Here is a 17,392-nt window from a genome sequence, read left to right on the forward strand (position 1 = left end):
CCTTCCTGCAGCACGGCGGTTGGTGCGGGGCAAGTTCGCACAGGCACTGAGAATGCCTGCACAGCGGGAACAACTGTGTCTCAGCGGGAAGGCTGGGGCCCGTGTCCTCCCTCGGCAGGCGGCCTGAGAGAGGGACGAGGCCCAGGAAGCCAGAGTCACCACTCCCCACCTCGCAGCGCTGTCAGCACGGTTTGGGTTTTTTCTTTTCCATTTTCACAGCATGGGCACTCCCTTTTTTGTTTTTTTGTTTTGTTTTGTTTTACTGTGGTTTTTTTGTATAAGAAATTTGGCATGAGTCCTGTGGCGATGCTGTGAAGTACAGTAAGGGCATCTTTTCCAGACATCCCGCCCTTCTCAGGCGCTTGGGCACTGGCAGCTGGAGCCCACCATTAGGAGGCGTCTCCCGTCCGCGTCCAAGAGCAGGGGCCCTTCTTCCCAACATTGGCTATTCCATACTGCTGGTCAGCTCTAGGAACATTCTCTTTGCCCTTTTTTTTGGGGGGGCAGGGTCCCCCTAAGAGGTGCTCAGGGTACCCGAGGCATTCTCAGCCGGCCAGTCCAGAGATGCCATGCCAGGGTCCAAGGATGCAGCAATGCTTGGGACCCACAGTGTTTGGGGGCCCCTGCATGCAGGACCACCTGGTGCCAGTGGGCACACCAGGGCTGGACGCACCTTAGTCTCTCTCACCGGCCCCCTTTCTCGAGGTGTCTGAGATGCAGCATGGTCCATGCTGACTGACTCTCGTCCCTGCCAGGGGCCACCACCTGCATGGCGTGTCCCAGTCACCAGGGCTCCTGAGCTGTAGGGTCATGCAGCCTGTGCGGAATCAGCCTCTGGGGAGAGCCCGCTGTGTGAGCAGGGCTGCGGGGTCGGGAAGCTAACCCACCTGAAGCGTCCCACACTTGAGGCACACAGTGACTCAGCAAACGAACCCCCTAACTGGAGGTGTGGCGCCCCGAACCTGCTAACAGGACGCTTTCCGCCCTGGCCACAGCAGCGCGGGCAAGTCTCCCCCCATCGTCTGCAGCAGCAGGGACCGGCCCAGCCTGTCACACACGAGGCCCGAGCTCCGTCCCCGAGCCAGACCCTGCCGCCCAGCTTGCTTCCTCCCTCCACCAACAGCTGTAGCTGACTTGTGTCCCTGCTGCTTCCCGCTTCTCCGAGCTCCGCTGGGGACCTGGGCCCAGGTCACCACCAAGAACAGCGCCACGGTCACACACGCTGCCTTCGCAGCTGCAGAGCGCTGGCTGCTGAGTGAAGCGGGATCAGCTCTCCTACTCGGTGCACCTGAAACGGGACTGCAGGCTCTCACCCGGCACTGAACATCACAATGAGCCAGGGTACGTCATCCACACCCGTGGGCCAGACACCAAAGGCCTCAGGCCCAGCTCGGCTCGCTGCCAGTACCAAGTGGTCACCTGGGCACCCTGGGGAGTTGCCTGCACTCACAATCAGGGGCCACAAGAGTCCAGGGTTCGGGGTGCATGTCTGAATGCCCAAGGGTTGAGTTCCGGCCGCTGAGCACCCGTGGATGAGGCTGAGCACCCGAGGACCTACAGACCACCACTCGGGAGGGTACCCCCCAATCATGGCCACCGATGGACACCCCAAAACTCCCAAATATCAAAGCACACAGAGGAAGCAGAGGAGGAACGCCAGGGAAGAGAGGAAGGAGGATGAGCCTTGGTCGGCAGCAGAAAGGCCCCTCACACCCGGAGCCTCCCACGGAGACAGGCTTGACTCCTGGAGAAAGGGAGCTCAGATCGACTTCCCCACCCCCCCGCCCCAGCCACCCGGTGCCAGCTCTCCCTCTGACCCCTGACCTCTCTCCAGTGCCACCAGAGCAGAGAGCAGCCTCATTCACAAGCGAGCTTGGAGTCACAGAGTCAGGGGCAGAAAGGGGCAGCGGTACCCAGGCCCGGCTTTGGAGTCGACCCAAAATGAGACGGGAGGAAGCAGGGGAAAGGAAAGGCAGAGCAGGCCACTTAGAGGCCACGGGGCAGGAAACCCCCAGTGCCACACTCATCCATGGGGCACCGTCACACCCACATCCCCCAAACCCCAGGTCTGACCCCTGCAAGCAACACTTTCCTCCTGGGAGAACTGTAAGGAAGGGGGGCTCCCTGATCCTCAGGAAGTGAGAAAGAAAATGTTAAGGGGTGGGGCTGGAGTGATAGCATAGCGGGTAGGGCGTTTGCCTTGCACGCGGCCAACCCAGGTTCGAATCCCAGCATCCCATATGGTCCCCTGAGCATCGTCAGGAGTAATTCCTGAGTGTAGAACCAGGAGTAACCCCTGTGCATCGCCGGGTGTGACCCAAAAAGCAAAAAAAAAAAAAAAAAAAAAAGAAAATGTTAAGGGGTGCACAGCCCAAGCGGCACCAGGCCTCCCTGACTCCGTGCTGCGAAGGAGGGATCCCCATATCAGGTCTCTGCCACAGGTGGCCGACTGCCAGCATTTCTCAGCAGGCTCGTGGCTGGCCCGAGTCCCCGTGGAGAAACACTGTCCCTAAAACTTTTGTTCGGTAAAAAAGACGAAATTCTGCTATCACGTTACATTCACTCTCATGCTACACATCCTCCCCATCAATATTCCAATTTATTTTATCCAAGCCTGATCTACTAATGAAGACAGTAAATATGCACTTATCATAGAAATCTTCAGCCTGATGTTCAGATGCTGTTAAGCGTATTCCCGTCTTCCCTGACAGCTTACACGCAGTTTCAAACTGCTACAGGCAGCCATGATTACTGCTGTCTCAGCATGCACAAGAAAACTCATCTCACCAACTGAGAGTCTGAGCCACACGGGAGCTGGGAAAACCCATCTACAGACACACACAGGTGCACGCACACACACGCACGCACACACACATGCACATACCCACGCACGCACACATTCACGCACACACGTGCACACACACGCACATGTACACACACGCACGCACGCACACGCGCACACACGCACGTGCACACACACGCACGCACACACCCACGCACGCACGCACCCACGCACGCACATATGTGCACACACACGTGCACACACATGCATGCGCATGCGTGCACACACACACACACACACACACACACACACGATTAGCAGAGGGCATCATTCACGCCCGTCTCCCTCCAGTGCTGTGCTTTCTTCCCAGCTTCCCTGATGAATACCAACCGTGAGTACATATCCAATAATTAACCAGCCAGAATCCGCCAAGTAAAGACAAGTGACAATGAAGAAAAGGAGGAAGGAGAAAGGGCTGCGGGTAGAAGGAGGAGAAAAACTCAGGCAAACTCAGCAAACTGAAGGATGGCTTTATGGCCACAGGCCAGGCAGAAACTCTCGAATACCTTCAAAGGGCCGAACATCACCGAAATTCCTCTTCCAAAAGCACACCTGAGAAAAACAAATGTGTTTTCCGGCGCCAGAAATCAAACCCAGGACACAGAAGGCACGCACTCTCCCACTGAGGACATCCCGAGGCATGAAGGAGCACACGCCTGTACAGTGAGGCGTGAGGGGCGTAGCCTGGTCTCCGGCAGGCACGGCGGGCGCCATGCACGGCTGAACAAGGCCCTTGCCAGCAAACCCAAGCCCCGCAGAAGCCGGGCGCACATCACCCTCCCCAGCCTTGATTCCAGATGCCTCTCCAGTAAAACAGTATTTTCTGGAGAGCGCAATGAAGACTGTCAGGAGCCACTTCACTGCCTCAGTGCCGGGGGTCCCCGATGCCCCTGCATCCCCGCCTCTCCCTCCAGCCACCAGGCTCCGTGCTCGACACCAAAGAAGAGAACTTAGACAAGCTTTCCAAAACCACCCAATTTTGAACCGGCACACCACCCCAACATTAGAGCACCCACAAATCTGAACATGGGGTCCAAGAGCAACCGAGCCCCCCCAGCCCTCCCAGGATCATGCCAGCCCAAGGGGCTGAGGAGAGCTTCGAGAGCACAGGGCTGGACACCTGGCCCACATAACACAACCGTGACGGCCAACAGCAGAGGGAAGAGAAAATCCCAAGAAGTGAACTGCTTTGCATGTTGTAGAGAAGATGAAGTGGGCAGCCAGGATAAAGGGCCAGGGAGACAGCACTCAGGCTGCAGCGTCCACATGGGCTAACACAGGCCCGGAAGAAAACACCCCCCAGCCAGCAGGGATGAGTCAGATCGTAATCCATACATCTGAACTGCAGAACAAACACCTCGGCTGGGCTCCACCCCCAGAGCCCCACCTCGTGTCTGTCTGGTTGACTGGGACCACACCCAGCTCAGGGGCCTCTGCAGCAGGGGCTCAGGGACCCCTGTGGAGCCAGGGGGCTGAACCTGGGCTGCCATTCAGCCCATCTACACTGCTCTGTTTCGGCAGAACCACACACAGCAGCGTAGCCTCAAACCGGTCCCCAGCAGACAGTGGCTGCTGGAGTCACCCGCCTGCCCCCACCCTGGCCCCCGCATCAGCAACAGGGGGAAAGGAGCCTGGTTTGAGGGGGCTGAGCAAAGGCAGACCCTCGGCGCGTGATCCCTGACTTCAGAAAACAACGGGGTGACTGAGGGTCTCCCCAAAGGAAGCAGGAAGAGCCCCGGGCAGGGGAGCCCGAGGCGGCCAGGGAGGCCGGCTGCGCCAGTCGCGGTGCCAGAGAGGGGAGGGGAGGCTCCGTCCAGGTCTACGGGCAAAGGCGCGTCTTCACGGGCTCAGAGGATGCTGCTGGGAGTCTGGGAGGAGGGAGGAAACCCAAGAAGCTTCTCTCCCTCTCTCTTTCCAAATATTTTAATTTACATACCGTGACTGACAAAGCGATTGGCCACAGAGTTCTGGCATCCGATGTCCCAGCTCGGACCCTACCCACAGTCCCCACACCCCCACCAGTTACAGACACTCTGCAGCGTGAGGGCTGTGGCCACTCACAGGCCACTGACAGTGGGCCTGGCTCTCGAGGGCCAGCTGCACACAACCCCTCGCCTCTATGCATCACAGGAGCCCAGAAGGACAAGGGCAAATGCTGGACGCGTCCACTCACCAGCTGGGCATGGAGGGCAGCACAGACGGGCAAACCTTTGGCTCTAGACCATGGGAAATGAAAGTGTCAGGGAAGGAGAGAAACAGGGGACGCGAGGAGAGGCAGTCTGGGGTCCCAGGAAGTCTTCAGGGGGTGAGGCCAATGGCTGGGACTGCGAGTGGGGGCCAGGGAGGGGAACCCCAGGAAAGAACTGGCCTGAGCAACAAACCCCTGAAAGCCGGTCCCCAAGGTGGGCACACAGAAGCACACATGCCCCAAGAGGTGGTGTGTCCGGCCCCAAACTGCCAGGCACCCGGGGACGGGGGTCTGCAGGGCAGACGCCGACCAAGCAGCCCTGTCCTCACTGCAGAACAGGATTCCGCCTCTCCCAGGAGACCTGGCTGCGGGCCAATGACCGAAGGGCCTGGCCTGCCTGCACTGTCCAGTCTACCAGCCAAGAAGCATGCAAGCAAAACACGCAGAAGGGACCCCCGGCCCTGTCTGGCCACAGTGCGGGAGCTCCCCGCTTCTCAACACGCGCTCTTCGCAGAGGGGCCAGGCACGGCCGCTCTCCGTGAGTGGGGCGTGAAGACAAGAAGGGGCCACACAGGAAGGGCCAGGGCTGAGGGGGGGAGCGGCCACAGCGCTGGAGGTGCACCTGACCAGGGGCCCTGGGGCTGTGGGACAGGAGTAAGGCATCTGCCAGGGGCGCTGGGATGACGCTGGCACACAGCACCGGCCGTCACAGCACCTCAACAGTCTCTAGTGCAGGTCGTGGGCAGCCGCTCTCCTGCGGCCCCAGAGGAGTGAGGGGGAGCCCTGGGGGCCAGGACTCTCTGGTGTCTGGGCTATTACTAGAGGGGAACGCAGCAGAAGAGAAGGCACCCCCAGGGCTGGGGAAACTGAGGCACACAGACAGGACCATGAGGAGTCACTGGTCCCACGCCAGGGTAGCCAGCACCGAGGGGTGTCTGTAGCACCACCCCCACCTGGGTCAGTGCAGCTGCTACAGAATACCCAGGAGGGGTGCCGAAGCCTCGGACACGGCGACTGCGGGGTCATCCTGCGTGGTCACTCCAACAAGGCGGATTCAGGGGTGCTGAGTGGATTCCTCTGGCCAGCAAGGTAAGCCTGGGTTTCCCTGGGCCAGAGCCTCGGGCTCTCTGGTCAGGCCGAAGGCCCAGGCTTGGGGACTCCCTGGCACAGAGCTGAGCTCACCGCTGACCGCTGGGCCCTCCAACACCCTGGTTCCAGCCACCTATCCCGTCCCGCCGTGCCTCTCGTGCCCTCGCGCCCTGCCCGCACACTCCACAAGCTGCCGGGCTCCAGACCCCCGCTGACAGCAGAAGCAGACTCACGTCCGAGGGCAGGGGCGGGCCAGGTTTCCCCGGCCGGGGCTCGTCCCACTTTGGGATCCGCTGGCTACTGAGCCTCACCCAGCCCCTCACAGCCGCGCTTCTCAAGGGAGCCCCAAGCATGTCCCAGCCAAGCCTCGAGGCTGGGGGCCAGCCTGCAGGCCAGGGGCCACGGGCCAGGGAGCAGCACGGTTCTGAGCAGATGGAGCTCCGAGCCCCCCCGGAGCCGCAGCGCCCACGCAGCCTGATGGGAGGCACCCGACCAGGGCACTGACCCCAGTGGCGGGCAGCGGGAGAGCAGCAGTAGGCAGCCAGCTCGGCCAGCTGCAGAGGCTCCGGGTCACCGTCACTCTGTCTGGGGGCCACACCCAGGGGTGCTCAGGGCTTACTCCTGGCAGGGCTTGGGGTGCATGTGGGGCACGGACATGTGGGGGTGCGTGCAGAGTTAGTGCCCAGCCTACTGCCCACCTCCCCTCCCCGTCACTTTTCATCCTCTCCTGCTTTCAGTCTCCTTGACTTACTGTTTAATGAATCACCGTGAGTTTTAGTCATAGAATGTTCCATCGCCCGCCCCTTCACCAGTGTGCATTCCCACTGCCAGTGTCCCCCATTTCCCTCCTGCCACCCGCCACCTCAGTCTGTCTCTACGGCAGGCACCTTTCTTCCCATCTCCCTCTCCCCTCCCCCTTCCCCCTGTTCTCCCCCTCCCCCTCCCTCTCCCCTCCCTCTGTCCCTCTCTTTGTCCCTCCCATTCATTCTGGGCATTATAGCTTGCTGAAGGATTATCTCATATACATATGAGATAATATATATTTTATCTTTCGGTCAGTGAGTGGCGTGGGGCTGGCCTTCCCTTCTTCTAAGGAAGGGGATCTATATAAAGGGAGATATATGTATCCCTTTACCTACTTGCAGCTACTTGCAGCATTCCAGCCCTGTGAGGAGCAGTACCCAACTGTCACTGTCACAGTGGTCCCTTCTCCCCACGCCCTGTGGTGAAATCCTGACCGTGGGCCAGTCCTCCCGCACGAGATCCAAAGTCATCCCTTCGGAGGGTAGGAGACACTGAGGTCTCTACCCCCTGCAGTAGCCTGCAGAGCCAGGCTCTCTCAGCTGGGCCTTCGCATTCCTCCCCTCCAGCCAGATGACTCAAATCCTCCCCCACCCCTGCAGAGGTCTCTCTCTTGGCCACCCCCTCCCCCCAAGCACCAGGCAAGATTTAAGGCTTTCCTGGCCCTGACAATCCACTCTGCTAAGAACACATACCACAGGCCACAGACTCCTGTTTTACAAGCCCTTCCTTTCTTCTAAGGCTGAGCCCTGCTGGGAGGTGACAGGAGGCAAGTTAATGTTTGTCAAATACTTGAGATTCAACACCTCCTCCCCCTCCCACCCCTCCAACCCCATCCACCCATCACCCCCCACACACATATACACAGATGCCCCAAGTCCCATCAGAAAGCAGAACATTTCTAGAAAACTTCCAGACCAACAACAAAAAGTGCCCAGCACCAAGTAGCACACAGCCTTGAGCCCCCCACCCCACCATGTCCTGGCTGGCACAGGACCTCATGTCTCATGGTGATGGGGCGGGGGGCGGGGGGAAAGAACTGCTAAAACCACCCCACACACACACACACACACACACACACACACACACACACACACACACACACACACACACACACACACACACACACCAGAGGCCTTTTACTTTCCATCTTGGGTCGCCAAACCAAATGTCCCCCTGATTTCTCTCTGTCACCGAGTGGCGTGGGGCTGGCCCTGTTGAAGCGAGCAGTGTGGAGAGCAGGACTGGACGGGGAGGGAGCCCGAACATGACCCCCAGCACCTACAGCTCAGTCCTCGAGGGCTGCAGGGGACTGTCTACACCGGGGCGTCTGAGGAGGGCAGAGGACGGGCAAGCCTGTGACTGATGCTTAGGTTTCAATGCGACAGACACAGGATGATTCCCGGTGTGCCAGCCCAGACCCCTGACTCAGTCAGTCCAACACAGTTCCAGGACCTTTGGCCCACCTACTTCCCCCTGCCATGAGGGGCAGGCAGCTGCCAGCAAGCACGTCTGCTCTGAGCCAACACACACACACAAAGGGTCCGAGACAAAGCCTTATGTGTATGTTGGCACACGTGAGAATGCAGGCTGTGGGGGGAAAGGCACAAAGAGCACATTCACAGCCACATACACGTCCCGGAACATGCGTCTCCTCGCCCCGCCGCAGCGCCGGAGTTCTCCAAGCCTGAAGGACGCAGGTCCCCGGCATCCCGAGCTCCCCACTGCAGAGCCTTCCCGGCCCAGAGACCCGGCCAGCTCCCAGCCCAGCGAGACCCAGGAGGGCTGCTCCATGTCCCCCTCCAGCCCTGCAGGGCTTGGGCCCAGGAAGGCCAAAGGGAGGGGACACAGCTGAGTCTGAGGTGCCCCTTTCACCTTCCCCCCCAGAAATCTGGTTCCCTGCCCTGGAAACCAAGGAAACCTCTGAGTCCCTGGGGAGGCGGTGCACCCGCTGCCCTCCACCCCTTGGCCCTACCAGGATTTCACTAGTCTCTGGGCCCTGCAGGGCGCCACGCGAGGCTCCGGGTGTTTAAACGCCGCCCAGTGCGCAGCCAGTCACAGAGCACGGAGAGCACGGAAGCCGGGGCCATGAAGGGGCCCCGGCCGATTCCCGCGGCACATCCCATTCCTGACAGGAGCTGGCGTGTGCGGCTCAGGAGTCATCCCAGGCGCGTCCACCCGGGAGAGGACAGGTTCTCACGCATCCTATTTCCCTAAGAGGTCTTTGCGGTTCAACCAGGTGAAGAAGAAGGCTATTCTTCCCAAGACAGCCGATTCTCCCCTAACCCCAAAGAAGCGGGCAGAGACTGGGGTCAGAGAGGCGGGCCTCTTCCTACACCTTCAGGGAAGGTCCACTCTGGGAGGGATGCGGTGGCGAGGGTCTTCTTTAAAGGGAGCCTGAATAAACTCTCCAACTGCAGGAGTCACCTGAGGTCACCCAAGGCTGAAACACTTGGGGGAGGGGGGCAGGACAGGGCCATCCCAGCACCACAGCGAGCCACCTGGACAGGTAAGTTGACTTCAGAAGCTGCTTCCTGGTGTTCGAACTCAGGCAGAAGGGGGGAGGGCCGACACATGCCCCCCCCCCAGAGGATCAGCCTGGGTGAGTGACACAGCTATACATGCAGCTACAGCCACCAGCGAGAGCTGGTTTCACTGGGGGCCAAGCGCAGGTTAATTAACTCCTCAGAGGCTCCTGGCCAGGCAGCAGCAGGAGCCCATTCTGCCTATCATCACCCTAAGCGAACTGCAGGGCACCCCCACTCAGCCGCCCGGCCTGGCACCCTGCTCCCGCACGGCCTGCCGTCCCTCACACCGCGGAATACAAGGTGAGGAAGGCAACGGCTCAAGGAGGCAGTCAGCGGGGCCCTCCAGGCAGGCCCGGCCAACCAGCCCATTAAAATGCAGGGGGTGGAACCACTGTTCCCAGGAGGGGGGGCTTCCAGGTAATTTCGGATACTAGCAAATTACAAAGTAGCGCCTCCCCACCCTTGCACTAACCTGGCTCCCCAAATTCCCTCTGCACTCCCAGCCGGTGACCTCTGGCCCGCCAGAACATAGGCTCTGGGGGGTAACTCACTTTGCAACACTTTTCTGTCCATCGGCAACTTATCTTGCCCCCCAGGGGGTCCCCTTCCATTCCTAGAGCCCAAGCACATTCCAGCCCCTCGGCGGCCCCCACAGCACCGCTCTGGGCCGCACCGAGAGGCCCGCTCCTGCAGGTGGCTGGTTCTTGGGTCAACCCGGGGGTCGGCCGCCTGCTCGCAGCAGAGGGAAGCAGCGAGTGTCGCGTGTGAGGCCAAACCCCTGCGTTTGCAGAAAAGGGCGCTCGGGAAGTCGGCCCGCCACCGACCTGCCACGCGCAGATTTCCTGCGTCTTGGCAAGAGGCTGCCACGGCCAGACGCGCCACCGAGCGAGGCGGCAGGCAAGACCCCGTCTCCGCTAACTGTCGGTGGGGAAGGCACCCCAGGGGCTCCATCTCCGCTGAGACCTCGAGGAGGTGGGCACCCCACTTTCCAGATTCCGGGGTTACGCCAGAGAAAGGGGAAGGGCCGTTAACAGCGCCAGGATCGCTCCAAAGTGGGAGGCGGCGCCGTCTCTGAATCCACGGCCCCCGCGTTGGCCCGGAGAGCCCCGCGGCGGAGCCGGGACGGGCCTGTGGGCCAGGGCGGCGCTGCGGCCCCCCATTCGGGCTCTGGGGACGGTCCCCTGGCGCGACAGCACCGGGCTCCGGCTACGCGGTCCGGCCCCGGCAGCCCTTTCCCGGCCCCGAAAGAGCCGAAGGGGACAGGGCGGCGGCGAGGGTGCGGGTCCGTCCCCCAGCTCTCGGGGCGGCGTCCCGGGTGCTTACCTGCCTACATGGCCCGGCGGAGCCCCGGGGGTCGCTCCCGACGCACAGAGGGCGGAGGGAAGTTTCGGCCGCGCGCCGGGCACGCAGGGGCGCACGGGCAGAGCAGCCGGGGCGCCGGGGGAGCGCGGGGTCGGGCGGCCGGGCGCGGCCCCCCGCGCGCTCCCTCCAGCCCGGCCGCGAAGTTGGGCCGAACTTTTCGGGGCGGCGGGAGCCGGGGCGGAGGAAGCGCGGCGGCGCCGGGCGCGGAGGAAGCGGCCGGGCGGTGGGAGGGGACCAGCAGGCGCCGGCGGCCGCGCTCCCCCACCCGGCCCGGCTCGGCGGCGGCGGCGCGGGGCGCGCGCGGGGGGCGGCCCGGCCGGGGGCGCGCCGGGGGCGGGGAGCGCGAGCGCGCGCCGGGGCGCGCGGCCACGTGGAGCCCCCGAGCGGGAGGCGCGGCGTCCTTGGGGACGTCACGGCGCAGGAATGTCCGGAATGCGGGCAGCCGGCCGGGCCCGCGACCGCGCAGGGACGGCGGCGCGGCCGGGCAGGTGGGCCCGAGCGGGGGTCCCCGACGGCGCGTGGGCAGGTTCCAGACGCCGCCCCCGCGCCCCGGCCGAGCGCCGCGCGCGGACCCGGAGCGCGGGGGTGAATCGCACCTGGACAGCCGAGGCCCGGCGGGGCCCGACGCCCCGCGCCGACTCCGGGGACGGAGCTGCCGGCGGCTTCGGGCTTCGCCGGCGCGCGCGGTTGTACCCGGGGGCTGCGGCCGAGCTGACTTCCCCCAGGCGCGCGGGGACCGGCACTGGGTCGCCGGCCCGGGACGCCCCTGGCACCGCCGCGCCCCGCCCTGTCCGTCAGGGCCGGGGCGGGCACTTCCTTCGCCTGTGGAGGCGCAGCTGGCACCGTGGAAAAAGCCCCGAGCCCGCGGGAAGCCGGGTGCGGCCCTGCCCTGCCCGGGACGGGGGGATGACGCCAAGGTCGCAACTCCGGAAAGCGGGGCTCCCGGAGCTGTAAAACGAAGTTTCCGTCTCCTCCGCTTCGCTAAGAGAAAAGAGTACTCAAACACGCAGGATCGGCGAGGGGGGTGGTGTCTTCCCAGGAACCTCCTCAACTTCCCCTAGGGACAAAGGGGTGTCTATGAAATCACTGGCACAAAAACCACTGTCCAGACTCCGCCAATGTCCCGCATCACACGCAGCAATTCCGAGCTGGAAACCATAATTCTGTGTCCCTGCCTGTCCTGCACGCAGCGCTTCTGAGCACGTGCCTCTGCCGGGAGCCATAAAGGACGCAAGAACCCAGAGCAGAGGGTGGACGACGACAGGAGATGACATCCAGGGCCAGCTTCTCGGCGTGCAGGGAAAAGCCTTAGAGATGTCCTGCCTTGTGCTACATCTTCTGAGCAGAACCAGCTCCCGAGGTACTGGTGACAAAGGGCCCCAATTCCCCAGGACCAAGGGCTGGGACAGAGGACCTTTCCCATCTCCCCACGGTGCCGCTGGCCCCAGGCTGCTTACAGATCACCCGCTCACATTTCAGTGGACTTCCACGGGTGGCTTATGTGAAGCCTGGAAGAGAGAAGTGGTCCCTTTGTCCTGATTTGCTCTGCCACCCTGGCCCACCAACTTCAATATCTCTTCCAGGTCTGCCAAACAGGGGCGCTTGTACTAAGGCCTGGAGCACCTGCTCTATCTGCAGGAGGCTTGATCTCAGGCACCCAGGAGCCACCCCAGCACCATGTGTAGATCATTGCTGCGCACTGCCCGGTGTGGCCCCAAATGAGCAAATTAATAGAATGAGGCTAAGGACAGGGGCCCGAGACAGTACAGCGGGCAGGGCACTTGCATTGCCCATGGCCCACGCCCTTCTGCCAGGCACGACATACAGTTCCCAGAGCCCATCCAGGACTAAACTCTGAGCACCACCAGGTATGACCCCCCCCAAAAAAAAACAACAAAATAAGGCTAGAGATAATACAGAGAATTTCCATGGTCATGTGGGGTGCTGATGAACCCACCAGCCTCTTCAGACAGGCAGCTTGGGGTCTAGAAAAGAGATCACCCTGCGATCATGGGCACCCTGGACCTCAGTCACTTCACCTTGTGGCCAGATCTTGTGTTGGATGTGGCATGTGTGCACTGAAGGACAGCCTCCGTCCCCCACCCCCAGTCACACATGCGAAAAGCTTTACCCCTGGAAAATCAAAGGCAATGTGAGAACATGGCTAGGGGCCCGGAACAGGGAAGCCCACTCAGATTCAGCACAGACTCAGGACTTTTAATCACTTCTTAAAAATGAAACAGAGGGGCTGGAAAGAGAATATAGGGAATCAGGCACTTTGCCTTGCACAGAGCCAATCCTGGCTCCATGCCCACCACCACATACCCCTCCCATCCCCAGCAAATGCCAGCAGTGATCCCCGAGCACAGAGCCAGAATAAGCCCTGAGTACTGATGGGTGTGGCCCAGAATGAAAACAAAAAAAGTCAATAAATGGAAGCCCCAAGCAGGGGCCAGGGGTGTGGTTCAGTGGCAGAACATGAACCTGGCAGCGGGGGGCGCCTGATTCCTGGTGCTGGGGAGAGTGTGATCAGTCTCATCTCTCTTTATAATAGACCCCTTTTAAGTTTGTATCATTCAGGACATTTTTTCAATAGGAAATGCAATGCAAAATAAATAAAGACTTTGATTCTCCAGATAAAATATATAAAACTCGTCATGAGCTTCTCTCCAGAAAAAAATCCAGCTCTTTCTGAAGCCTGCACCGCATACATTTCCTTAATAGGACCCAAGGGGAATCGGCGCTGGGTTGTGGGATCAGCCCCAGACATGTCCCTGCATGTTTGCTGTAAAGCCATGTGTTTTTAAGAACTCGTGGTATTAAATATTCCCCCCAAACACTGCAACACATCTGATTCAGGCTATGGAGACGCAGGCTCTTAGGGGAGCCCTTGGGCCCTGCTCCCCCCACCACCCAGCTTGTTCTCGAGACCCGCTCACAGGCGCCTCTGTGACAATCAGGATCACTCAAAGGAAAGCAACTTGTGCCCCCGGCATGGCCCGCCGAAAAGGCACAGCTATGGGAGGGAAGATGAGGATCTCTGACCCACAGATGGACCATCAAGTCATCTGGGTCAGCACCAGAGACCCAACGACTTACCGGTGCTCTCTCCACATTCTTGTTCCAAGTCACAGAGACCCCCGTCGCCCCCACCCCCCACCATGGTGTGCTAAGCTGCTCCTGGGCGGGAATGGGAACTTCCTCGAGCGGCATGCCTGCTGGAAACCTGCTCCCCAAGGCTCACTCCCTGGGTCCACTGGGTCTGTGTGTGTGTGTGTGTGTGTGTGTGCGCGCGCGCCCTCGCAGACATGACTGACATTTTACAACAGTATCTTATTGCACTATAATTCACGTTTAATGAAAGCATTGTTTCAGAAACTTTTCCTTTCCTTTCTTTTGTTGTTGGCATGACTGGGAGTTACAGACTTGATTGTGGTGGCCGCACACTTGGCTGTGTGTGCTGTGAAGAGTGCTGGTGACACCACAGAAGCTAGACGGCATTGCCACCAGGAGGCAGAAATCGCCCTTGGCACGGGAGGTGGTGCTGGGGATTGAACTCTCAGCCTTGGGCATAAAGTCAGGCCCCAGAGCACATCTCAGTGCCCAAGCAGTCGAGCATTTTGTCCTTGGAGCACACCATGTGCTCGGTGCTCAGGTCAGGTTAGAGAAATCTCTCATCACAGAAAGGTCCTCGCTGGGCTGAAGAGACACTGCAGCACGGAGGGCACTGGCCTCGCACACGGAGGCCCAGGCGCCATCCCTGGCATCCCGTGTGGTGCCCCGAGGCTGCCAGGAGCGATTCTGACAGAGCCAGGAGTAAGCCCTGCACACTACTGGATGAGGCCCCAAAACAAGCCAATAAAAAAAAAAAAAAAGGGAAATGTCTTCATGTGCCCTCCCCCGGGCTCACCCTTCTGAGCTACTTTCACTACCTTTACTACCTTTGCTGTTCTCACACTTCATGCAAGTGGAATGTGAGTGTGTCTGTTTGCATTATCTATTCTCCTGTCAACATTGGTTAGGTGTGTTTTATTTTTTACTTGAGGGCCACGTCTAGCATTGTCTATGGGACCACTCCTGGCTCAGTGCTCAGGGGTCCTCCTAGCGCTCTCCCGCCAGCCACTGGATCGGGATGTTTAAAGCATTTCCCAAGGGACTCTTGTGTTCTGCATAGCCCTCACCGACTCAGGACCACAGACGACACTGACATGTGCACACCAATCGTTTCGGACCAAGTCACAGAGAAGGAAAGGGGAAGAACACTTCTGAACAATCGCATCAGAGCGAGCGCCCGCCGGTCTATAAGGACACACTCAGAACTTGCTCTTTTCTGTTTGGCTGGTTTTTAGGGCCACTTCCATAGGTGCTTGGGGGAAATTTGTAGCAGCTGTTCCTCCTCCTCCTAACCCTTCCCTCCTCCTTCCCTTCCTCTTCCTCCTCCCCTCCCCCTCCCCTCTCCTCTGTGTCCTGCCACCTGAGTCACACCGCCAACTCTGGGACCTTCTTAGTGACCAAACAAGTCACAGAATGGGTCAGAATGTGACTCTCTTCGTACCTGCTGGGTAGCCACAAAAGAGCGCGTCCAGACTGCGGCAGGAGCAGGGGCCAGGAGAGCGGGGGCGGTGGGGGCGGTGGGGCTGGTGCCTGGAGGCTGAGGCTCTGCTCGCTACGCTCTGGAGAGGATCTGGCGGTTTCTGCTCTGGGAGAATCACTTCTGGTGCCGGGGTTCCCTCCCCCAGCTGCTGGGCCTCTGAGGTCTTTCTGTCCAGGACACTAGGGATACCTCAGTGCTCTCGCCCACTGGGCTCAGCCGCGGTAAAGACCTGTCACGGAACCCGGAGACTTGTGGGGTGAGTGGAAGCCGGGAGAGATGCAGCCTTTATTTGCGTGGGCGCTGCATCCTCTCTGGGGGTCTGCTGTAGCCCCTGATGTGCCTGCCCCTCCCCACCCCCGCCTTGTGCTACTGTCCTGGGCTCTCGCTTGGGCCACACCCTCGCCCAGTCTCCCTTCCAGCATACTCCCGCTCCACTTCACGCCTCCTCCTTCTTCTGGAATTCCTTCGGAGGGACTCCTTCCTCACCACCAGCTGGAGGCTAACAGGGGGCCCTGCACTGTGCCAGCAGCCAGGCTCTCCCCCCACCCCAGGAGGGTTTCCTTGTTAGTTGGAAAAAAAAAATAACAAAGACTTTCAGGTAATCATTTTTCACCCTGGGAGAAGAAAGAGGCTGGTGGGCAGGCCCACGAGCCTTTGGCTATGGCCCCTGAACCTCATGGCACCGGGCACTCGGCCTGGGCTAGTTCCAGAGAGACGGATAGCCCTCAGCCAGTTGCTCCCTGCTCTAGGATGCCACAGGCAGCCACAGAGAACACGCGGACCTTGCCGGGGTTCCTCCCGTGCATTACTGGCCTTTCGGCAACTGTTACAGGGCGCTGGGGAGATGACCAGGGGTGAAGTAGCATGCCCGGATACCGGGATCCCTGTCCATCCCCACATTGGCCCCAGGAACTCTGGAACATTCATTCCAGGAACTCTGAGCAGAGAGCAGAAAGTGTGGCTGGGCATGGCCCAAAAAGGAAAGAGGGAAAGAAAGGCAAGGAAACCCGAGTGGGGGTGGAGCGACAGCCAGCGGGGAGGGCGTCTGCCTTGCATGCAGCTGGCCCCAGCTTGATCCCCAGCATCCCAAGAGGTACCCTGAATACCACTGGGAATAATTCCTGAGGAGGAGAGCCTGAGCAGAGCCAGGAGGAGCCCCTGAGTGTGACCAAAAGGAAAGAAAAGAACGCCTAAGGGCTATCACTCTGTGGTTTGACCCTGTGAAAAGAACCTAGATCAGTTTTGCTGAATTTCGGGGCCACTCACCTCTCCCTTGTCTCGCAGCTAGGGCAAGGTGGATGGAGCACACAACCTTACACACACAAACACACACACAAACATACACACACACCTTGAGCAGGGGCATGCTCTGGGCTTCTTGCAGCCAGCCTCACCCAGAGCTGACACAGCCGTCTCCAGGCACACCTGCCCGTCCACCCTGGGTCCGGCAGCCTCTTCACTTATATCTAGATGGTCTCCAATAGCCTCAGGGAACAAACCCATCTGTGAACAACAGTTACATACCACACACACACACACACACACACACACACACACACACGCACGCACGAATACACACACACACACACACGCACGCACGAATACACACACACACACACACACATATAGTCTCACATAGAGCCCACCCCTTACCTCTGGTGTCAGTCTCAGGACCCCAAGGTGTGTGAGTGCAGCCAATGCTGTTGGAGAAGGAAGCCACACCGTGAGCTGTCCAGGCTGAGGTCCCTTTGGACCTGCCCTGGATGTGTTCTGGAACCCAGGAGAATGAAGAGTGGGGCTTGACTTTCCCCTCTGCCTCGGGACACAGGGCTGGGCCTGTATGTCCCCGCCTGGGAGGGAAGGTCCCTGGTCCTCCCTCATTGGCCCACAGAGGAGATGAAGCATGAGGGTGTTTGAGCTCACTTTGAGCTCCAGGATGGCCCTGTTCCCCCCTGTGAACCTCCAGTCTCAGTTCCTGAGGAGACTCA

At 60.3% G+C, this 17,392-nt stretch overlaps 1 protein-coding gene across 2 annotated transcripts in view; it reads right to left on the reverse strand.

The window, feature by feature from the left end:
• The window catches only part of PTPN14 (protein tyrosine phosphatase non-receptor type 14), a 75,556-nt gene extending 63,999 nt beyond the window's left edge, over positions 1–11,557 (reverse strand). Inside the window, exon 1 of one of the 2 annotated variants that reach the window (XM_055144544.1) lies at positions 11,407–11,557. The gene's annotated coding sequence lies outside the window, so the exon portion shown is untranslated. Of the gene's footprint in view, positions 1–10,771; positions 11,067–11,406 lie in introns of those variants that run through there. The other variant, XM_055144543.1, reaches the window with a different exon arrangement.
• Between the last annotated feature and the right edge of the window lie 5,835 nt (positions 11,558–17,392).

The sequence above is a fragment of the Sorex araneus genome, chromosome 7, assembly GCF_027595985.1.
Source record: "Sorex araneus isolate mSorAra2 chromosome 7, mSorAra2.pri, whole genome shotgun sequence".
Taxonomy (NCBI): Eukaryota; Metazoa; Chordata; class Mammalia; order Eulipotyphla; family Soricidae; genus Sorex; species Sorex araneus.